General features: G+C 37.9%; 1 protein-coding gene across 2 annotated transcripts in view; it reads right to left on the reverse strand.

Annotated features, from left to right (window-relative positions):
• Positions 1 to 24,272, reverse strand: part of LOC145667058 (prolactin-releasing peptide receptor-like) — a 357,637-nt gene that overhangs the window by 144,004 nt on the left and 189,361 nt on the right. The gene's annotated exons all lie outside the window — the stretch shown is intronic.

Here is a 24,272-nt window from a genome sequence, read left to right on the forward strand (position 1 = left end):
ACCATATATTACCGCCTCTACTCTCTAGCGATCAACGTTAAAACTGGAATTGGTTTATGTCTTATACTTTCTATTTCACCCAAAAGACCACGCTCTATCCCATCGTTTTTCTCTATATAGTTCAATATTGTAGTTGTAGTGGACATGGACGTACGGAGGAATTTATTTCGGGAGGGGCCCAAAGCTTTTCGGGGGGGTCCAAATACAATTTCAGGGTGAATTATATTTAAAATTTTAAAATTGCTCCTAAATTTAGACTACATTTACAAAAAAAGCCCAGATTTCGGGGGGGAGGTCCGGACACCCAGGACCCACCCCCTGCGTACGTCCCTGGTAGTGGATATCTATTACCTTTAGTTTTAGTAGAGAGTAACGATGGGTATTAAATGTATTCTTGTTGTCTTTAATTGATTGCAGGAAACATTTTCTTCGTATCTATTACCTTTCAAGTTCTAAAATGATTAACATTAAAATCGGAAATGGTTGATTCATATCTTCTGGTTTAACTAAAGGGTATCATCTTGAGTAGGGTAGCCATATGTCCGTATTTTGTAATGACTGTTTTATTATTATTATTATTATTATTATTGGGTTCATCTGTGTCCGTGTCCGTATCCTGCAAAGCATTAAATAGGTAAATGTCGGTATTTGACAGTTTTTGGAGCTGAACAAAACTGTCCCAGTCGGGAATCGCTAAAATCTCGGGCGAAAAGAAATGTGTTTTCAACATATAACTCAAAATTTAGTTTCTGTTAATAAAGTAGGTTGTTTTTTCCAAAAGTGTCTCATTTCTTCATTCCAGGGTTCTTTCGGTTAAATTTAATATACGTAATTTAATGGTATGATTTATTGTATTTGTTTTAATGAAAAAGCTATAAAATACGTTAGTTTTCAATAGTGTTAAATGTATGATAACCGTAAAAGGTGATTTTTAGGTAAGAAATTTCAAAATGTTTGCTTTGTGTTTGAGCATCATGTCTTTGATAGGTCGTCCTTTTAAGGTCTGTCCGTAATTTGGATCAAAACATTATGGCAATCCTAATCTTGAGGAGGTAAGAGGAGCAATTGGTCCTCCTTAATTTGATAAGCACATCATTTTTAATCAATTTTATAGTAATATACTAATAAGAAACGTGAAACTCTTTTGTTAGTGGACAACAATTCCTCTCTCCACACACACGCGCGCACTCCCAAGTGTGGAAAAATCTGAAGTAATGCTGTTGGTTTCAATGTCATTTCCGTGAAAGAATAACATTTTTTTTTTTTTTTTTTTTTTACTTTCGACCTTCTGCATGGAGTTTGTAATTAAAGGTTTGACACTACGAAACGAAGATTTCGGTATATTTGTGCAATCTCAGGCTATAATGTCAGAGGGCATACAGTTGGAAATGGCAGATTTAGTACTATGAAACAGGGCTCCTATTTCTCTGTTTCGTAATCGCCTGTGTTAAGATCATAGGACTTCAAATAGCAGATCAAGCACTAAAAAATGAAATGTGCGGTATTTTTGTGCGATTGCAGGTTATGAAGTCAAAGAGCATAGAGTTGGGAATTCAAGATTTATTCTAGGAAATGAAGTTTGCAGTACCTTTATTCGATAGCAGGCTATGACGTCAGGAAGCCAAGAGTCGGAAATAGCAAATGTCTAATACTATGACAGATGTTTATTGCCTCGTGTGTTTGTTCACTATAGCACGGCCAACAAGAGATGGTCTCTACGTTTCTTACCACATGCGCTGGGACTTTGCAACCCCTACTTAGATACCAGTGTTACCGACTACGATCACTCTGTCTTATACCATTAATTAAATTGCCACTACAGTTGCACCGAAAAAAACTTGACATGTGAGTAGTGGCAATGTCACTGCGAGCTGTCAGAGACGTTCTCTTACTGGACGCACTATAGCAGGCTTTGACTTCACGAGACGTCGAATTAAAAATGCCAGGTCTAACATTATAAAACATTTCTTTTACTTTAACGGCCTATGTTATGAATAGATACTAAGAGAAAAAGTGATGATGAGATGGATGATAATGATGTGATGATGAATGTGAGAAAAAAGAAGGAACCACGAGCTCTTCAAACACACGGTGTTTGTCCACCAGAAGGCCGACTTCGCGGGAGTTAGGATTGAACTAGGAGCCCCAGTCGCCAGAGGTGAGTGCACTTCAATAGAGTCATCGCAGCTGCTATTGAATGGAAGTGTCCAATACATTTGTTTGTTTGAAAACATGCTTTGATATAACGAAACATCGAGTGGGAAATGTCAGGTCTAATACCATGCAACAAAGTATCCAGTGTCTTTGTTTGTTTGTTCAAAACCAGGACTTTGTTGTCACGAAACATAGAGTCAGTCAAATGCCAGGTCTAATACTATGAAACGAAGTGTCCAGTGTCTTTGTTCGGAAACAAGCTCTGATGTCACGAAACATCGAGTGAGAAATGGCAGATCTGATGGAACGAAGTGTCAAGTGTTTTTGTTTGTTAGAAAATAGACTTTGATGTCACGAAACATGGACTGAGAAATTGCAGGTTTAATACTATGAAACAAAGTATACATTGTGGGTGTTTGTTCGAGAACAGGCTTTGGTGTCACTGAACATCGAGTGAAAAGTGGTACTTCTAATACTATGAAATGAGGTGCCCAATGAAACAAACTATTCAGTGCCTTTGTTCTAAATGAAGCTATAACGTCACCGGACATAACATGGAAATGGCTGTCCTAACATGTGCTCAGCGAACATTTAACATTTATCGAAGACGGCATTGCAACTATGATTATAACTAATCAAATATTTAAAATCGAAGTTAATAAAACCCCTGAGGCGTCCCAGTTGAAGATGACGACTCCCTACCTCCTCCTTTGCATAATATTATTTATTCACCCATGTCATTTGAATGCTTTTCCCTCCTACCTGCATTTCGACAGAGAAGTTCTGTGTATACCTTGTGTCTTCAGACGGTAAACACATTCGTTCCCTGGAGACGTTACGAATTAGATTAGCCTGGAGCGAATAAAATTGTCTTCCAGGAAAGATGGAGGTAAGGAAGCGGCATGGAAAACAAAAAAAGAGTTCGGGAAAAAACGAATAAGAGCTGGAAGTGAGTAGAAATGAGTTGAGCACTCGACACGAATATTAAAAATCAATAATAAAAGAAACAATAAGTGAAAAATGACGAACAAGCATCGAAGATGACGTAAAATTATCTTTTCTCTTTCAATATTTTTCGTAATTATCTTTTTGTTGTTTTTTCTTAGTCTGTATGAACAAATTTTGTATATTTATTGGCTCATATTGATTTACTTAAAGCTGACCATCTGAGACAGTTGATTAATGTAAAGAAAAAAATGTAATACAGTTATTCCTCATATTACGCGATTGACTCGCTGCGAGAAACAAACGCGTAAAATGAATTTATTTGAACTTGCAAAACATAAGGATAAGTGTAGTTAGAGAGGAAAAAAATAAGTAAAATTTGAATTTTTGCAATGAACTATATATTTTACTAACTGCAACAGTGTACAAGCAAATTCACGGTATTTAGATTAAAAGATGGCAAATATTGCTTTTAAACGGTTAATAAAACCAGTGGCGGTCTAGCTTGGGGAAGGGAAGCTAGATCCCGAGTATTTTTGAGTGACAAGCATATTAAATATATTATTCATATGTTTTTAAAAGTGTATAATAAAGTGTATGTATGTACTTATCATGGTCTAGGTTTTGATTTGCCCCCTCCCTCACAGTTTTTACCTTCTACACTCGTTATTGCATAAAACTAACCCATAATGTTAACAATGGTAATACTATTTAATATGTTACTACAGGTTGTCCTGGCTTCCTCTACTAAATACTTTATCAAAACTTGGTTGAACTTGGCGTTGGAGACCTGGGTTCGATTCAAGGTGGGAACTCATGTGGTTCGGATTCCACGTTAATCAGTGAGCTCCCTCGTGGCTAAGCGGTTAGCGTACGCGCCTTTGGCGTGGGAGACCCGGGTTCGATTCCCGGCGGGAGCTCATGTGGTTCGGATTCCACGTTAATCAGTAGGTCCACGTCTCATATAGCCTCGCTGCTGAACGGGACGCTAAACTAAAATCAACTCAACTCCACGTTAATCAGTGGGTCCCGTCTCATACATCCTCGCTGCTGAAAAGGACGTTAAATTTAAAATCAACTCACCTTAGCTCAATTCAGTTCTTAGGATTTGGCAGGGGCTCTAATGGCTTCTACCCTCCACATTGTGGGATCTGTGGGACCGTTATCTACGCCACTGAATTTTATTAGCAGTGTGTAGGTTTGGATTTTGTTTTTAAGCAAGATTCTGAAACTGTAACACTAACATAAATAACGTCAAATGGAAATGCTATATTTATACATTGAATCAACGATAAAACAAAAGCATGGAGGAGAGAAGGCATGCGCATTGCTAAGAAAAGTCACGTTCCGCAAAGTTTCCCACAATAACATACGTCAGACTTTAAAGCAATTACAGATAACTCTGTTTGCGTCTTTCTTTTTCTTTATTTTTAACCCTCCCGAACAAGCAAAAGACTCTGTTTCCGAGGTCAAAATGTATAAGACAAGGTCCTTTGTACTTTGTAATACCCAGGTACAACAACAATGTCACAATACACTAACGTTGGCATAGTAACGGCATCTCGTGTTTTTGAAACTCCATTTCTCCCCCAACAACCACCTTCCTGCAACCACCCCAAATACATTCTCTTTGGTAGTCGCTCTGCAAGCGAAATTAGATTGAATGTTTTAGTTCTGATGTGCTGGCTTTTTGTTGTGCTCCATATTTTCTATTGTTTTCTCTTGTTGTTATATACCTATATATACAAATCTAAATTTTCGATGTCAACCAGTCCCTTTAGAAATAACAAAAGTATTTTCGCGATACACTTTCACGGTAATTGCATTTCAATGAATTGGATTGTCATTTGTCCATTAGACAAAAGACGAACTAAACTAACAAGTGTGTTTAAGCAATCCACAAAAGCACTTCTATATAATTCCCTCTTTTTTTCGCTTTTAAGGGTGTATTTTAAGGTAACCCATTTACGTCATTACGACTTGTACAAAGAGAGCTAGCATTATACAGACACTTCCACGAATTCTGGGTAAAAGGCAGAGTAACAAATGAATCTTTCAAAATGTACAGAGTAGATTAACGCACAAGAGTGGATACAATTTTGTTATCCAGGAAAATAATATTACAGTAGACTTTCTGTTAACCGACCTCCATGGGACTTGACCCATGGTCGGATAACGAAAAAGTAGGTTAAAATGAAAATCACCATTTCATAAGCCGTAAATTGTATAAGATATCTAAAATTAAAAATTAAAAGAAGCACAGTATTATAATTCAATACTATCCCTGCCATCTATTCGATGCTATCTTTTCTACAAGTACAGAATACTAAGGCATGCTCCTGCGCATTCTCAACTTCACCAGCGTTGCCAGCCCCGTGTAAAAAGATCGGCCCTCTTTTTCGACATACTGTATATCTTGTATAATGATGAACGCAAGAGTCTTGGTCTTGCAGTTTGTGCAAGAGTCTTACATGCGAGACCAAGACCAGGAATCCCGATGAAAGACCAAGACTAAGACTCATACGCAAGTCTTGCACAAGTACCGGTACTACTTGACTTTCTTTTCTTTCTTTCTTTCTTTCTTTCTTTCTTTTTTTTGAATGTAAAAAGGAAGCGGAAAAATCATTACATCTTTCATTTGAATTTCTTGGCTTTCGATCTGCTCCTGTAGCACATAGCTACAGTATCATTTTCTGAATCCGTTTTCGCGTTTTCTGTGATTATTACTCGTTTTTAAGCCACGCGTGTGTGATTCTAATCAAGGCTTGTTGCACACTGCCTTGAATGTGTCACTGGCCCTGGATTGATGCATTCCTGCATTTCTAAACAATTAGGATTACTTATCGCGAAATCAGACTCTATTCTACAGGTATATGTTATCTGGAGTACTAAACGTAAAGTGCAATCCAAACCATATGAGCTCCCGCCAAGAATCGAAACTGGGTCATAGTCAGGGGCGTAACTAGGGTGAAAATCATGACAAAGTCGAATGAAAGAGGGAGAGATAAAACAGTAAAAACCTTTGAGGCTCATAAGGTCCGTGGTTGGATCCCAGTTTGCGCCATTTGAGCTGTTTTGGTGGACAAACACCGTGTGCGTGGGTTTTCTCCGGGTTTTCCCGTTTCCTCCTGGTTTCTTCATTCCACCATTTCATTCATTTCTCATCATCGCCTTCTTCCTTAGCCTCGGTGCATAAACGTGGGACGTTAAACTAGATATTTCATTTCATTTCAAAACATATTAGAGGGATTCTTCTTCCAAAACTAAAGAATAGTAGTTTGGTGGAGTATGTAGTATTGAACATCGGTAGTTCCGTATCAATCTCCAGTGAGTTGAGATTACACTTACATCTTTGACCTTACTTCTTCGTAACTTTTGGCGCCAAACAGTTTCTTTAATTGTTCACTTCATGTCTTTCAGCAGACTAACATCATGTTAATTCTTATTCATATTCATCCGCGATAACCATATCATACACAAAGTTTGTACATCTCATGCTTGTGTGCCATCCCAGAAGTCTTTCGAGCTAATAAGGAGTGTTATCACACACTCATCTAAGCACCGTTCTTATCATAACAACATCTTCCCTAGCAGTAAGAGGGCATTATCGTATAATCATTTCAGAATACAAGTGAGGAAGCTCTTAAGAACTATTAGGGGATTAACACTTACTTTGGGAAGTGTTTCGTTCACTTTTATGTGACAAATAAAATGAGCTATTAAAATGTGATGAGTCCGCCTGTAATTCTTAACTAGTATCAACATCACTATGTTACATTATCTTGCTTCGCGCATACATGCCCATACGTACAGTTGAAAAAAGGAACTGTAAGATTGGGAATGGAGAAGCCAAATTAATTCTAAGAAACTTTGTATCCACAGCGTCTATCTCTCTACACAGAAGTCTTACAGCCGTCTCATTTTGTGTAAGATCCATTCCAAAGACCGTAAAGAGGGATGAGAAACGCAAGAAAGGCAGAAAAGCAATTCAACTCTGAAGAGAAACGTTATAATTTTCTCAGCTGTGTAATCAAGACGAAACAACGTCCTCTCTTTCTCCCGTGGAAATCAGTTAATTTTTAAAGGTGATATTTCTGTTAGTCGAGAAATATTCTGCGTATGGTTTCCTAGTAACTGTGGCACTATCAGTACACATTCATCTAGCATTACAGTCTCTGATGATTTCAGAGGATACCCTCCTGTTTGGAATCCTTTCTTTCCCTTTCCCACATAATTAAGAAATTCCTTCTTCTGGAGTTACATATCCGTTGTGCTCTACTTTGGGTACCAGTATTTTCGTGGTAATAATTTCATCCCTCGTGTAATTAAAGCTCCCGCTCTGGAAACGTCTTCTGAAATAATCGCTGATTAAAATACATAAAAGTGTTTCTTTGTGGTTGAGCGGAAAAGAAGCTTGCTTTCTGTCCTTATGATTCCAGGTTCAGTTTCTGGTGGGAGCACTTACTGTTATTAAAATCCATAGTAATGGATCGGGAAGGCAAGGTGGATTCGTAATAGAACCGGTACGAGGGGTCCGTACTTCAATTTCTCACCATGAGAGTTTGAGGTGGAAAAATCGTGCCAGCAAGTTTGCTGAAAGTTCTCTTGTTTCTACCACATTCTCATTTCACTTCATTTTCAAACTCTACCATTGTTTATGATACCTTCTTGACGGTTTCAGATATCAAGTTGCTTAAAGCAACTTTAAGTTGTTTACGTCTAGAAGTCTATACAAAATTTGTTAGATGATGTTTCTGACAGAAAAATAAAAATAAATTAAGAACAAGGATAAACATAATTTACTAATATATAAAAGACTAGCTTTTTTCAACCCGTATCAGTGTGAATTCATTAAAGGAAATCAATTTCTAATTGAAAATTTCAAATAATAATAATATAAATTGAAAATTAATGAAAAACGCTTTAAAACAATAAGACAAATAAGCACCCTGGACAAAATATTACGAAGTGTGTCCATTCCACAAGCCTTGTGGAAAGTGACCTGGCTGGCCTAGCAATATGCTTGTAGATACCATGAATATAGGTATTGTATGTTAGTTGTGAGCGTACGTGGCTTGTAAGACGTGTATGCGTTTGCGGTATCATTTCATTACAGTTTGAACCATGGGGTGAAGACGAGATATAACCTAGTGGCAAAAAGGAACCATTATCTTCGGGTGTCAACTGCGCGAGGCGGTACAGTTAGTTGGCGTGTCCGAATCCACGGTCAATAATGTCCATGCAGAGTGAAGGACGTCTGACAGAAGTCAATCCTCTCAGAGCAACAGTGACAGGAAACCCATCATGTCCCAGCGCGACCGTAGATGTCTGGAGAGATTAGCGACTTCCAAATGGTTCCAAACCCGGCAGGAACTACTACAGGAGTATAATACAGGACCCAGTCTTCAAGTCTGTGAGGGAATCCTGTGACGAGAACTGCATGGTGTAGGCATATTCAGTCGCGTTTCAGGATACGCTCCAGGCTGAATGCCATACAGAAGAAAAATCATTTGGCGTGAGCGAGGGTTCACCGCCACTGGACTAGAGACGAACGATAAAGCATCCTCTGGTCAGACGAATCCTGGTTCTGTCTCTATTCCAATGACAGCCGCTCCAGGAGGACCAGGTGGCCGGAGAAGCTAATAAAGCTAAGTATTTGCAAAGGGCTGCACAGGAGGGAAGTGGTAGTGTCATGTTGTTGGGGTATATTTCGAATGTTGGTATGAGTCCCTTGATACAGGTGCCCAACCGCATGAAGGCTGTGGATATCGTGTGCATTCGTGATAATGAGGTGTTACAATGTGTCCATTTTCTGCGAGATGGTCACATCCCCGAGTCCTAGTATCAAGACAACAACTGCACCGTTCCCTGAGCCAGAAGTATGCGGGAATGGTTTGCTGAGCGAGAATGAAGTAGACATCTTACACCTCACCCGGCCAGCAACTTCGCCTGCTCTCAACATTATCAAGAAAATTTGGGACATATTGGAACGGGCCGTGTTGAGAAGACATCAACATCCCCTCATGTTGAGCGCCCTGTGGGACAGTTGTTCAGGAATTGAGAAAAATTGGACTGGAACATCTTTCGCTTCCATATTGATAGCATGTCAAAAAAAAAATCAACCCTGTAATCCGCGCCCGGGAAATATAACGACTTATTGAGCAATAAAGTACGCACTTCAAAATTTTTTGATCGGGGTGCCTAATAAATAAGGCGAATTTTTTAAAAAAAATGTAAATAGAAGTTAATAGCATAACAACAAAACCTTTGACGGAATGATGGCAAGTTGTTGTTCCTTAGAATTTTGGTGGCGGTTCTATGAAAATTAAAATCAATATGCGTGTGTGGTTAAGAAAGATGACCCATGACGGCTGATATTCCTCTATACTTTATATTCGTGACAAATTTTATTTTGCTATGTAATTTTGATTTTGTAAGATTTAAGTTTCAATCATCCAACGCTATCACCAAGGGCGCCGATATCTCTGTAAATTTGGGAGGGAGCATTCAGATGCAGAAGGTTTATATATATGAGGATTTTAAGACAAATTGCATTCAAATTATGACAAATAGTGTATATTCATAAACACAATAGGGGGGCCCACATGAGCTTTAGGGGGCCCGGGCCCCCCGAGATCGGCGCCCTTGGCTAATACCAGTATGTGTTTTACTTGAATTGCATGATTTTATAGTATCTACTAAAACAGGGAATCCGGCCATTTTGGTTCAATGAAACTACTGATAGCATTTAATTATTTTGAGACAAACCAATTTTAGTGACATGGTCGAGAAAGCTTTATGGCTGCGACTTAAAACTAAGAAATCCCGATTATAATAATGAAATAAAAAGGTGGTTCGGCGCAGTGCATTGCATTCTATGGATATCAGGTATCTGAACTTCAGTTTTAATTGATCATCAATGTTAAATGATTAAAAAAAACACGATTATTCATGAGTCATTTCATCGATTTAGTCGTTTTACGTCATGATATGGTAACTTACAAAGCTATCCTATAAAAACAATGAAAATACAGGACAAGTTTGTTCTTTCCCTAATGTCGAAGCAACATATTCAATTAGAATCTAATTGGCCATACCTTTAGCTTATTACCTCTCTTTCCATGAGGAATATGGAATCTGCGGATTGCTCTGAATCACGTGTAGTGGTCGTGGTGTGTGGTGATATCTGAAGCTTAGTGTTGCACAGATGCGGTAAAGGTCACTTGACAGTGGATGATGTGGCTGTGTTACAGAGACAAAGGGAATTGGAAATCGAGCATACAAGTCACCAACATTGCGAACAATTAAAATGTGTATTGCAGTAAAGTTAATACAAAGAAGAACGCAATGTAATGGTATCAAACGCAAACTATAGTATCTGAGTGACTGAGCGATATTGTATTGCACATCGGTGCACTGGGACACGATTTTACACCAGGTTAGTCTTAACTTCATTAACCAAGCAAATCTAATTGTACAGGGTGGTTCGAAAATCCCCTCCACCCTTCTCAATGCGTACATGGTTTTCTTCTCTCATATGATTGATAGTGGTGTTTAGGAACGTCAACCTGTAATCTTGGTCGTTTCTATGATTATGATAGCGAGATCGATATTGTTCAAGGAAAAACAATTCACACTATTTTGAGTGTCTACACCACAATTTCGTGTCGTAATCTTTAGGTGTATCAACAAGACCTAGATATGGTCTTACATATTCCTAACGTGGTTACTTTAATGAATAACATACCAACTAAATTGCCCCTTCTTCTCACGGGGAGAAAAGACTTATGGAAATTATTTCAATAAATCCCCCATTGAGAAATGCATTTCAATGAAGGTGAAACAACTAAAAACTGACCCACACAAAACAGTTACTATGAAATATCGTGAGTACAATAGTTACCTAGAGATCACGGAATATTCAGAGAATAGTTACCAAGGGATCACTGGATATCATAGAGAGAACAGTTACCTAGAGATCACGTAATAGACAGAGAACAGTTACCTAGGGATCACGGGATATCATAAGAAGAATATTTTTCTAAAGATCATGATAAAGCGAAAGGAGAATACAGAATATTATTTGGAGAATAATTACCTAAAGATCTCGGAATGTCATAAGGGGAAGAGTTACCTACAGATCACGGAATAGACAGAGAACAGTTACCTAGGGATAACGTGATATCATAGAGAGAAAAATTACCTAGAGATCACGGAATAGACAGAGAACAGTTACCTAGGGATCACGTAATATCATAGAGAGAACAGTTACCTACAGATCACTGACTAGACAGAGAACAGTTACCTAGGGATCACGTAATATCATAGAGAGAACAGTTACCTAGAGATCACTGAATAGACAGAGAACAGTTACCTAGGGATCACGTAATATCATAGAGAGAACAGTTACCTAGAGATCACGGAATAGACAGAGAACAGTTACCTAGGGATCACGTAATATCATAGAGAGAACAGTTACCTAGAGATCACGGAATAGACAGAGAACAGTTACCTAGGGATCACGTAATATCATAGAGAGAACAGTTACCTAGAGATCACTGAATAGACAGAGAACAGTTACCTAGGGATCACGTAATATCATAGAGAGAACAGTTACCTAGAGATCACTGAATAGACAGAGAACAGTTACCTAGGGATCACGTAATATCATAGAGAGAACAGTTACCTAGAGATCACTGAATAGACAGAGAACAGTTACCTAGGGATCACGTAATATCATAGAGAGAATAGTTACCTAGAGATCACTGAATAGACAGAGAACAGTTACCTAGGGATCACGTAATATCATAGAGAGAACAGTTACCTAGAGATCACTGAATAGACAGAGAACAGTTACCTAGGGATCACGTAATATCATAGAGAGAACAGTTACCTAGAGATCACTGAATAGACAGAGAACAGTTACCTAGGGATCACGTAATATCATAGAGAGAATAGTTACCTAGAGATCACTGAATAGACAGAGAACAGTTACCTAGGGATCACGTAATATCATAGAGAGAACAGTTACCTAGAGATCACTGAATAGACAGAGAACAGTTACCTAGGGATCACGTAATATCATAGAGAGAACAGTTACCTAGAGATCACGGAATAGACAGAGAACAGTTACCTAGGGATCACGTAATATCACTGAGACAACGGTTACCTAGAGATCACAGAATAGACAGAGAACAGTTACCAAGGGATCACGGGATATCATAAGAAGAAAATTTTGCTAAAGACCATGATAAAGTGAAAGGAGAATACGGAATATTATTTGGAGAATTGTTACCTAAAGATCACGGAATGTCATAAGGAGAATAGTTACGTAGAGATCACGGAATGTCATAAGGAGAATAGTTACCTAGAGATCAGCGAATATCATAAAAAGAATTGTTACTTAAGGATCACGTGATATCACGAGGAGAAAAGTTACCTAAGAATCATTTAATATCGTAAGGAGAATAGTTAAAGTTCATGGAATATCATAAGGAAAATAGTTACCTTGAGGTCACGTTTATTATTAGAAAAATAAGATTCATTTTTAGGTGGAAGGGCATGTCACTTTCATGGAAAATTATCATATAATGTATCTGCTTTAATGTAAAGATAATTCTACAAAAAAAAAGAAAGAAAGAAAGAAAAGAAAAACATAAACTTTGGGTAGTCAAGAGAAAAATACGAAGCAAGCTAACTAATAATTGTTACTAGATTTGTACGATTAGGAATAGGAATTAGATTTTTAACCTTTTGGTATATGTGGACATGTTCGCCCGTCACGTATCAGGGGTAATTTCCATCAGTGCTCACACTATCAGAGGAATTAAAGTGGAAGAAAGGAAGGGATCTAGGACCATTATGCGAGGTACTATCCCGACATTTTCCTGGTGTGAGTGAGGAAAACCCAGGAAAGCCTCGCTCAAAATGGCTGTCCTGAAATAGATTTTACACCGTTTCGACGGAGTGTTCCCACCGGGAATCGAATCCGGCTGCCAGATTTGTATCACATACAATTTAATAACAGCATCTTGTTTCGGAGCCCATTAATCTTCTGGATTTTAATCCAAAGATTTATTTCAAGATTATCAGTTAGGTTGAAAAAAAAAGACCGACTTGACTGCACGTCATGCAAACATGAACTCTTGTTTTATTTGGAAATTCATTTTAATACTGCTCATTTTATACCGTTCTTTCTTTATCATTCTAAAACTTTATCTAATTAAAAAATTGATGTAAAGTAAAATTTCGTGTTTAGTGTATCATCTTTATGCATTTTGGACTAATGAAGACGATGATTAATGGAAGGAAACAAGAATTAAGAAATAATTCATGGAATGAGAATGTAAGAATGGATGGTAGGACCTCGAGAAAAGTGGCATACACGATTATGTTCAGCACAATCTTGCATGGTGTGCCTCGAACCAAGGATCCCTCACACTACAAGTATGCCATATACTAATCTTCTTTTTAAAATATTCTTTTCTTACTGCAGTTCCACTTGCTTTCGCTTTTCGTAAGTACCAGCGTGGACAGAGACAAGAACACAGAAAAACATCAAAGACAGTTAATAGTCACCATGCTCTTCAGAGCGACTAGAATGCGTCTCTTAATCCGAAGCACGCGCGTCTACTACGTGGGTGCCCCGGGGTTCCGGTACCCACACAAATAATCTTGTGGGTGCGACGCACCCACAAGATTTTTAGTTTGGACCCGGCTTTGAACTCGGCGGCTGTGGTGGCTCAGTGCTAGAGCGTTCACCTCTGGTGCTTGGGGTCCCAGGTTCGATCCCAGCCCCCGCCGAAATTTTATTTCATCTTTTTCCGGCTTTGAACCCGTTTCTACTGCGTTTAAGTTAGCCGTATTACCCCCTGGGCTAGCGCAGCCCCAACTTATCCTTATAATACCGGTATATTTTACTTCATCACAGCATAGCCCTTTGTGACTGTTCATAAAAGATTTTAACTAAATATAAATCAATTAAATACAGAGACTTTCCTGAAAACATATAGGCTAACACGTCCCGCCATTGATATGCACCCACACAAATTTGGCAAAGTCGGCGCCGAAATAAAACCGGCTACCACTAGCAACCGAGGTCCAACTCGCCTGCTGTGTCTCTTGTGTTTCTATGGATATTTTTAAATGGTAGAACAGAAAACAAAATGAATGTGTTGTCACAATTATATAAGAATCATTTGGTTAATTTTTGCTGCTTTTAATTTTAGTAGGATGTTTCTAAAGTACATGGAATTTTAACAATTATATAGCTGTTTTGTCCTTCAGAATATGACAAGAAGAAAATTAATCATTGTTTAACCAATTCTGCCTTGGCGTGTTCCATATTCTGGAGTCAAAGTAATTATCTGAGTTACGCTCAGAAACAAAACTTATGGCCACTATACATGTAGTTAGTAAACGTTTGTCTTAATGAAGATACATGTGGCACATGTATTAACTGGCTAATTTGAATGAAGTATAACATCGTTGCTGAACTTCAAGGTTACATAAGAATCAGATGGAGAGTAATATGTATGATCCAAGCTGGGCATGTTCATACAGCGAATCTCTTACGTAAAGTAAAAATCGCTAGCTACTTATCAAACTTGCTTCTAACTATGATTAGAATAGGCAATTTTGGGACGGTAAACCAAAGTTTGTTTCCCGGTTCAAGTTCCACAAAGAAATCAGATGTAAATCCAATGTATAGCCTCAATGCTGGAAGTGGATATTAATCTTCAAATTAATACTAGGACACGTGACTCAGTAGAAGGCTCACCTCAGGTGGGAGGTGGATCCTTGGTTCGATCCCAGTCAACCATCTCTTTTATAGTAATTCATTTACGTTTATCATTTATTATTCATAACCTACAGGCATAACAATAGGACGCAAAGATTTCATTTCTTTGCGGTTAATTCCTGTTCCGCAGAATCCTGTTTCGCATAATGTCTTATCATTGCACAACATTGTCAAGTTTAGCCGTTCATGTTTCGCAGAATCGCGTGAAAAGTTTTAGTAGCAACCTAAATATTAGAAATATTTGGCCAGAGGAACAAAACACCAACTTAAATCTAAAGAGGCACGACTCACAATAGAGCCTTGTCGCACAAGTGCAATCGTAATTTACTGCAACAAGAACAAACCACAAACGCACAGTCACATAAATAAAAATCCATTTGCATTGAACAATAATGGCATGAACCTTAATAAATTTAGTATACTGGTGCTACTTTTAATATCACCTTGTCTTCACTGGATTGTAATTTTAACTATCGAAATTAATGAAACTAGACACTGCATTAAAGTACGGAATAAGGCCAACCTCGTCACCCCTAAACCTACTCCTAAGATTCCGAGTACGACTCTCTAAACGTTTCTATAACCTCTGCAAAGTTAAATTGCCTGCTTCCAGCAGCCGCATTCTCGAATTGTTCTTGCTTGAGAAGTAGAATAAATCTGTATATATTGGGATCATTTATGACTACTTCCCAATAAACTTGGAATGCTAAATCTCGGCATTGTTCGTGCTTTTTTTTTTTCGCTGTTGTTTACAAATTTGTTTCTTATTGCCCTGAAACATTAATCAAAATATAGAATTAGTACAACATAAGGAGTCAAATAACAATCCAATGGAAAAGTGAACTTTCTAATATTGTTGTATTTACGGTTGGAAGGTTGAATTCAGTTCGTCAACATAAGTGTCCGCCAAGAACACCCTGTGCCTCCAGGATGTCGAGTGAATCGTCTTGTATATATGGTAATGCATCAGGAATGTATTCAAGAGGAACTAATGGAAGTGCATCTAGACGTGCATCAGCTCTCCTAACCTATTTGCTCATATCATTTTCAGCCTTGTAAAGTGGAATCAACCCAATATCTTGTAGCTTTCTCCATGTAGATTGGATAATAAATATGAAACAAACAAATGCGTAATGTCGCTTGCTGGAATGTTTCTCTTGTAGCGTTTATTGCAGCTTATTGAAAGTCAATCATAAATTATTGTATATACATGAAACTGTAAGCATCAATCTTCAGCTATTTCCTTGATTTTTTTGAAGCATGAGTGTGTACAATGACTGACTTTGACTTTGCAATAAGCAGAAGAGAAGTGAAAAAAATGTCCGAAATACTTTCCGTGCAATGTATACAACTATGAAGATAGACATGGACAAATTTTAAATGTTCCATTCATCATTACCTTTTCGTTCCTTTCACTTTGCAGAAACTCCCTTTCACTTTACGGTGTGCCAATTTACCAGCCATCTTAACTTTCTTATTAGCTTATCACGTAATTTGATTGTTACTTTACAATTTGTATATGTAATTACAATATTACGACAAAATCAATTTCTCAACATATATGTAATAAAAATATCGGCGTACTTCTGGTGCAGTACAGGCTTACCACAAACTTATGTAATAATAATAATAATAATAATAATAATAATTCTGCGAAAGAGGAACACACGCATTGGTTTATTTTCTGTTCCTCGAAACATGGCAACGCTGAACATGAAAAACCAATTTGAACCGGTTTCTGGAAAACTGGATTCTGCGAAACAGTAACACACGTTTCTTTCCAAATTTTGTTCCACATTAACCAACGAATTAGACGCTAATTGGAGTGGGAAGTTTCGCAATAAATTCGAACACTTCCTACTGAACTGCCTATGATATTCTTACTGTTAGTGAACAAACCCACACTTTCTGTTCTGTTGAAGATCAATAGACACTGGAACACTTTCTTTATTATTTGAAATGTAGAGACCAAATATCGAGTGGTATGTATACATACAATCTTAAAAACCTAAGCGAGTATTTCCAAACTGGTTATGGTTTAGGGGATTTCGAGTTAGAGACCATATAAAAATTGCAAACCACATTTGATCACTTCCATGTCAATTTTTCCTTCTAGTCATATATGTTCTTGCGGTATTGAATCTTTATCAAAAAACTGCTTATCGCTATCTATTTCCGTTTTATTCTATATGCGATCACTGTTGTCATCAAGATATCGTAGATAGTCACTACTTCCGCCTTAAATAGATAGGTAAAAGTTGAAAAAAAACTTGTCGTTAGGATACTAAGTCTGTGTCAAAAAAAAAAACAGTTTTTTGAAATCCATTCGAAATGTTTTCGCCCTATGGAAATAAGTATTGAAACTGGTAGTACTTGTAAATTTCAACTACTTCCGGTTTTGGCAGGGTTTCATGTGGTGACGTCATGTTCTCTTCAGACGCTGAGCAATTATTAGTCAAAACTACTCTATTGCCGTTCTCATTCCTTAGCGTTGAAACCGGAATTAACTGATTTCAATTGCTTCCGATTTAAACAATAGTTTAACAAAGATGATAGCCCTATTCTTGGGACGCTGAATCGAATACAAGAAAACGCTTTTCGATATTTATTTACCGTTTTTGCTCTATCTAAATCAATATCTAAACCAGAAGTACAAGTAAATTTTAACCACTTTCAATTTCGGTAGACTGTTGTAGGTGGCATTGGATGCTTTCTGGAAACGCTGAATCGATTTCAAAAAAACAGTTTCTCTCTATCTGTCACTATTTATTTTTATGGGGATCAACGTTGAAACCGGAATATGTTGATTTCTACCATTTCCGGTCCTGGGGGGAAACATTTTTTAAAGAGATTATATATTTATGTACTAAAGAAAAATATTGGAACTCATGTCGGTGGACAATCTTGCCTCGGCTTAGCAAATTCTAAAATGACGCTACCTGCTTGTTCATTTATGGATAGACTGTCGCAAAAATTGCTCTCTGAGACATGCTACTTGTTGCGAAAAATCGTGTTTATATAAGCTCCACTCCTTCTCATACCTTTTATCCGTTAGAGGTCAAGTGTTGTTTTATGCTGTTATGACTAGGTAAAAAAGAAAGAGCTCTCGCTTTTTGTGGAGGTATGTGTTCAATTGGCTTTCACACCGTGAGTGGAATGTGAATGGAGATAAGGCGAAGGCCAGTTTTTGGTGTGGGTATATCCAACATACTACATGGTTGTGACAGTTCAGTTATACCGTGAACTTGCGTACGGACAGAGTGAACATGGGACCTCGGTAGAGCGTCATAAGAGCATGTATTCTGAACGAGTTCAAACTTTGATCAAACGCCGCTGCAGCGGGACAGAAGATAATACCAGGTGTTTAGTGAGGGTGTCGTGACTACGCGCACAGTGCAGCGGTGATTTAACGAGTTTAACGGCGATTTAACACTCGAAGACGCACCACGTGCCGGAAGACCAACACGTGTATAAAATGAAGATCTTCAGGCAACAATTGAGGCGAACAGTGGAACTAGGACTACAATTCAATGTAAGTGAAGAAAACATTCGGGAAAGCACCCCCATCAACTTGGAACTTCGGAACTAGAAGTTGGATCGATGGGTCCCACATGATTTGACTCCGGGCTAGAAGGTAACGCGAGCAGATACCTGTGTTTCTTTGCTGTCTTGTCTGGGGAACAAGTCATTTCCAGATATGGTGTTGACATGTGATGAGAAATGGGTCCTGTACGAAGCGCCATGGCGCCGTCATCATTGGTTAGCATCCCATGTACCACTTCCAAAACAACCGAAACCAGTATCACACCAGGAGAAGGTCCTCCTGTGGGTTTGGTGGACTGCTCCCGGCACCGTGCATCGGGAACTTCTACCAGCTTATCAGAGCATGAATGGAATTCTGTACTGTCAGCAGTTGAGCCGTGTTCAAGAAACACTCAAACTCTCGAGCCAGCATTTCTGAATTGCAAAGGGGTTCTTCTGTTACAGGACATCGCTAAGTCCCGGTGGCTAGGATGACGAGGGACATCATTCCAAACCTGAGATGGAAAACATTATTGCATCCGCCAGACTCCCCGAACATAGTCGACTCCATAGTTTTCGGATGCTCTTTATATCCAAATTCATCCTACATTAGCTATCCCTGAGGGGGGATGGTGACATGTAAAATAATTGAAAATGACCGATATTAGCGTCGAGTGCATAGTTTTTGGGATCCCTAAGTTGATTGGTGGCAGTTGAAGTGCCCTCTATGTCAAAAATGAAACGTCTTCTTTTGGTGCCATGAAAGAAGTATTCTGTTAGTTGTTACATAAAGCGTAATGAAGCTGTAAACCGTTTTATTCTCGTACCTTGGGGCAATAAAATATATTTCTTTTTACCAACGTGACGCCCATTATCACCTGTTCCCTTCCTTGGACAATCTCCTTAGAGGACACCTGTTCAAATCCATAATAGAGGTGCAAAATACACTTGATACCTTCTTCGCTGGACGGCTCACCAAATTCTACGTCGATGGAATCGATGGCCTTCCAGAACGTTGGCAGAAGGTCGTCGATGTTGATGGGGACTATTTTTAATTTTCCATCTTCTTAGGTGGTATATCGATGTTCGAAGGTGATGGGTGAAAAAGGGACTTAACTTTCTATGTTACCTTTACACTATCTGAAATGCTCATTATTCATACTGGGAAAATAAGTATATAGAAAATATTTTAACCCTTCTCTCCGTAGATAAGCATTTCAACGGAAGTATAACGATAAAAATTCGTAAATCTCACCCCTTCTCACTTTGATGCTGACGGACTGAACTTGGGAGTTAAACAGAATTTACAGTATCGCTGTTCATCTTAGTGATCCCAGAAATTATTTACTAAACCAACAGTGGTCATTTTTGAATATTGTTATATAGCCTATCACGTCTTCAAACGCAACCCCTCACCCCTACATTCCCTTTTTACCCAAGGTTCACTTATGTACCAAATATAATCGAGTTCAGTATAATGGCAGGTAAACATCGTTACATTAATTTTTATTTACTTAGAAACGGCCACTGTGCCCCTTTTAAAACCGAAATTTTCAAAATTGCTGGAACATGGGTCCCCGTATTTCTAACGAGGAGATATACTAAGTTTTACCATTCTAACTTGAATAGGCTCCTGAGATCCTGTAGTTTGAAAGTAATTGCTGTGGAAATTAATTGCAATTGAATTAATTTCAATTGCAGATGAATGACTGGATTCAATTGCCAGTAATTACTTTCCAAAGCAATTTTTTTCCATAAATTGATTATGCCCAACTGCAATCAACAATTGACTATTATTTACTTCAATTGTTAATTGCAACTAACAATTAGATTTACAGATTAATTGTTAATTGTTAATTCAATTGAAATTTGCCCAACACTGGTCTCAACGAATAAACTTCACTGATACACGTAACTAGAGCTCAACTGTTAGGATATAGCGATGGTCAAATCGCTGTTGGTAATTTTTGAGATACGGCCCTTTGTCACAAGATTGATAAATATATCGATTGCTGCAATAACATAGGGATGTATCCTGACAAAATGCACAGACACAATGATGTTCACCATAAATTCACATGTCTCGGAATCGATTCATAGTGCACCAAATGAACTGCTGTGCTCCTCCAGTTGGGAGAAACGTTACTTGCAATATAAAGTTAAAAAAAAAAAATATTTCAAGAATAATTCAGGGTTTCTCTGTTGAGTAGCCATTCATAAGAGAAATCATATTAATTATAAAAATAAATCTATATCGCTAGATGCTAACGGAAGAACCCTTACTACTATACATTGTTCAGCGTAAGCTCTAAACTCCGATAAACAAAATATTTGTATCCTTCCGCTTGTCACAAATACGATTGGCTAGTGATGTATCACTCCCACTCCCCACGGGGAGGAGCAAATTATACACGTGCATTTTGACAATTCTGTCTCGTGTTGTCCAGATACTTACAGCAGCAGCTGAAAAGAAAGAAAAGAAACTCGAAAGATTTAAAAAAAGAAAAAGTATTTGAATTTCGCCCTTAAGCAATTGTTGCTTAGTGAGTAAAGGTTTTAGTTGAGGTGCTACGTGTATAAAAACTGCAAATTGTGATAAGAACATCCCCTTTGGTATAAATAATGTGTAAGGTTATACAATGAAATTAAGTCGGGGAGGCATCGTCTAAACGCAAAAAAATTCAAGATGGCGGTCATATTTCAAAATAGCTACGCGGTTACAGTTTTTTTGTTATACGTAGCAGGAATTGAGTGTTTGGTATCGATTTATAGGTTTTGTGGTCAAGGATTGCAATTTTTGTGTTAAAAACTCGTTAGGAATTATATATAGCGTCTCCGATTAGTTCCTGCATGTGACCTGGGAAATAATAAAAAAAAAAAAACTAAAAGTGTTGATTGGACAAAGTGTATACTGTGTCAAAAGATATCTGATGAACATTTGGTATGTTCTGCAAATAACCCAAATGCATCTTTTCGTAACACTGGATACGCAACGGTTGCGAAGAATTTAGAAAACTTTCAATCTAATTGTGCCTTACCCAGTGATATGGATATAAAACTGTTTGATGAAGATAACTGTGAAGTGGAAAAAGCACTTTTAAAACGACAAGCTAAATGGTACAAAAAATGAATGCTCGAAAGAGCAAAGAAACGGAAGCTTAATGAAGGTGTCAAAGAGTCTACATCATTATCACATGATCGTAAACACCGATCATCTACTTCTAAAGAGATGTGCTTCTTTTGTGATGGTTCTGGAGGATCAATTGTTTAATGTAACTACGTAACAAGTAGATCAAAAGGTGAGGAAGTGTGCCATTGATCAAGGAAATAGTGATCTACTAGCAAAACTTAGTGGTGGTGATATGATTGCTCTAGATGCAAAATACCATGCAAAGTGCCCAGCAGGATTGTATAACAAGTCGTGGAGTCGTGGATTGTATAACAATTGACATCAACTTGCAATGTTCATGTATGTAAAGGAGTAGTTTTTGCAGTTAGTTAATTTCATAGAGGAAAGTATGAAGGGTTCAGAGGAAACGCAACCAGTTTTCAAGATGAGTATCCTGACAAAAATGTAGAAAAGAAGAATAATGCAACTACTAGGAACGGATCAGAAAATGCCACACCTCAAGATTACGAAGAGGATTCTTGCACATTTCCCGTATATGACGGTACAAATGTCTGACAGAGAGTATATATTAGCATATGATAAAACTGTTGGTGATACCATGTTGGAATCTTGTAAAAATGACCAAGATGAAGACGCCCTTGCTTTGTTGCGTGTTGCTAAAATAGTAAGGAAAGAAATGCTATAACAAAAGAATGCAATCAATAGTGATTTACATGCTGAAACCCAGCGTAAATCGGTTCCTCGCTCCCTACTTGCCAATGTGAATATGCTCTTGTATGGATCCAACCTTGAAGACAATGAAGTTGTTACACAGCCATCTTTAACAATATCGCAATTGCTTTGTTTTAATATACAATCCCGAAAACCAACTGGAAACATAGTGAGGCATGAAATTGATAGAGAACCTCCGCTGCCAGTTTACATGGGTCTTTCAATATTTGGAAAAAACACGAAAAAAAGAGATAGTGGAAAATCTACATTCACTTGGACTTTCAATCTCCTACACTCGTTTGCTGGAACTCTCAACAGCGATGTGTGAACTTGTAAATGTCAGGTACCAAGAAGAAAAGGTATTGTGTCCAATAAAACTACGTAAAGATATATTCAAAATTGGTGCGTACGATAACATAGACCACAATGCTAGTAGTTCAACTTCGGAGAGTTCCTTTCATGGGACAAGTATATCAATATTTCAAAATCCGACACCTGAATGTTTAGGAACAGTAAGGCCTACACAGTATAAGTAACATCAAAAAGCGAAGTGTGCCTAGTCTTCCGGACGAGTTTGCTTTGGTGGAAACAGCAATCTTTAAGTCAAAAGAACCTACTATTCTAACTTGTTCTGATGTTACATTGAAACTCATGCTGACACCCACTGCTACGAATCAGAAGAAAGAAGAAATTGCATGGCTAAAACATGTCATCAGCCAGGGTATCGTGGGCAGCCTACCATGCTTATAGACAAACTTGCTTCAACTGATTTTGTTCCAGGAATATCATCACTTTTACCATTATTCTATAAAGATTCATCATCAATAGCTATGATCAAGCATGTGATGAACGTAATAAAACGAGTTACACAATTTCTTAAGGGAAATCAAATTCCTGTTATGGCAGTGGATCAACCACTATTTGCGTTATCAAAAGTGATTCAGTGGAACTATCCAGACATGTAGGTGAGAAAAAGTTCATGGTGATGTTTGCTGCAGAAAGCTATCTCAAAGTACGTAACCCACGTAAAGCAAGTCAGAGGAATTCACCAAGTGACTGCAGCAGCACTATACCATTTGTTGCAAGATGCTTACCACCAGTTTGGTTCCGAATTTGAATTTGACATTTGGTGTGAAGAGCGAGCTGCAGACAGTATCCTGTTCAAATATTCGCTGACTTGTCTTGATATGGAAATCCTATTGCTTCTCTTTGTTCGCTTAATTAGAGAAAACAACTACTTTTTGTATCGTGCCTGCTTAAGAGACATGATTCCTTGGTTTTTTGTCCTGGATCATAATAACTATGCCCGTTGGCTACCGGTAAATCTGAAAGACCTTTTTGATACAGACTCTCAGCTACCAGACATACATCGCTCATTTTCTTCTGGACAGTTTGTGATAAGAAAATCAAACAGAATCTTTTCAGTAATCAGCATAGACAAAGCATAGCATTATATCATATATTTTTAGATAAAAATAGTGTATAATGATTTCGCCTATGTTTCAATTTAAAAAAAACTATATGGAACAGAAAAACACCTATTCCTAATTTGTTTTTAACATCAAAATTGGAATCCTTGACCTCAAAAACCTATAAATCGATACCAAACATTCAGTTCCTGCGACGTGTAACAGAAAAACTGTAACCGCGTAGCTATTTTGAAATATGGCCGCCATCTTGGATTTCTTTTACTTTAGACGATGCCTCCCCGACTTAATTTCATTGTATAACCTTAAACATTATTTATACCAATGGGAATGTTCTTATCACAATTTGCAGTTTTTCGTTGATATCTGCGATGTAGCACCTCAACTATTTGCCTTGTTGGTGTTTTACCACAACAATCGCAAAACTGGGATTCATGCCAGTCATCTTTCAGACTTTAAAAGCAGAACACCCGTCTACAGTTGAGTTGGCGCCATAATTATTGCGCATGTTTAGTGCTTATTTCTATTGTTTCATTAGCCACACTCGATTGCAGTATTATTAGATAATTCCTATTATATTTTT

The sequence above is a fragment of the Thermobia domestica genome, chromosome 12, assembly GCF_964235325.1.
Source record: "Thermobia domestica chromosome 12, izTheDome1.hap1.1, whole genome shotgun sequence".
NCBI lineage: Eukaryota > Metazoa > Arthropoda > Insecta > Zygentoma > Lepismatidae > Thermobia > Thermobia domestica.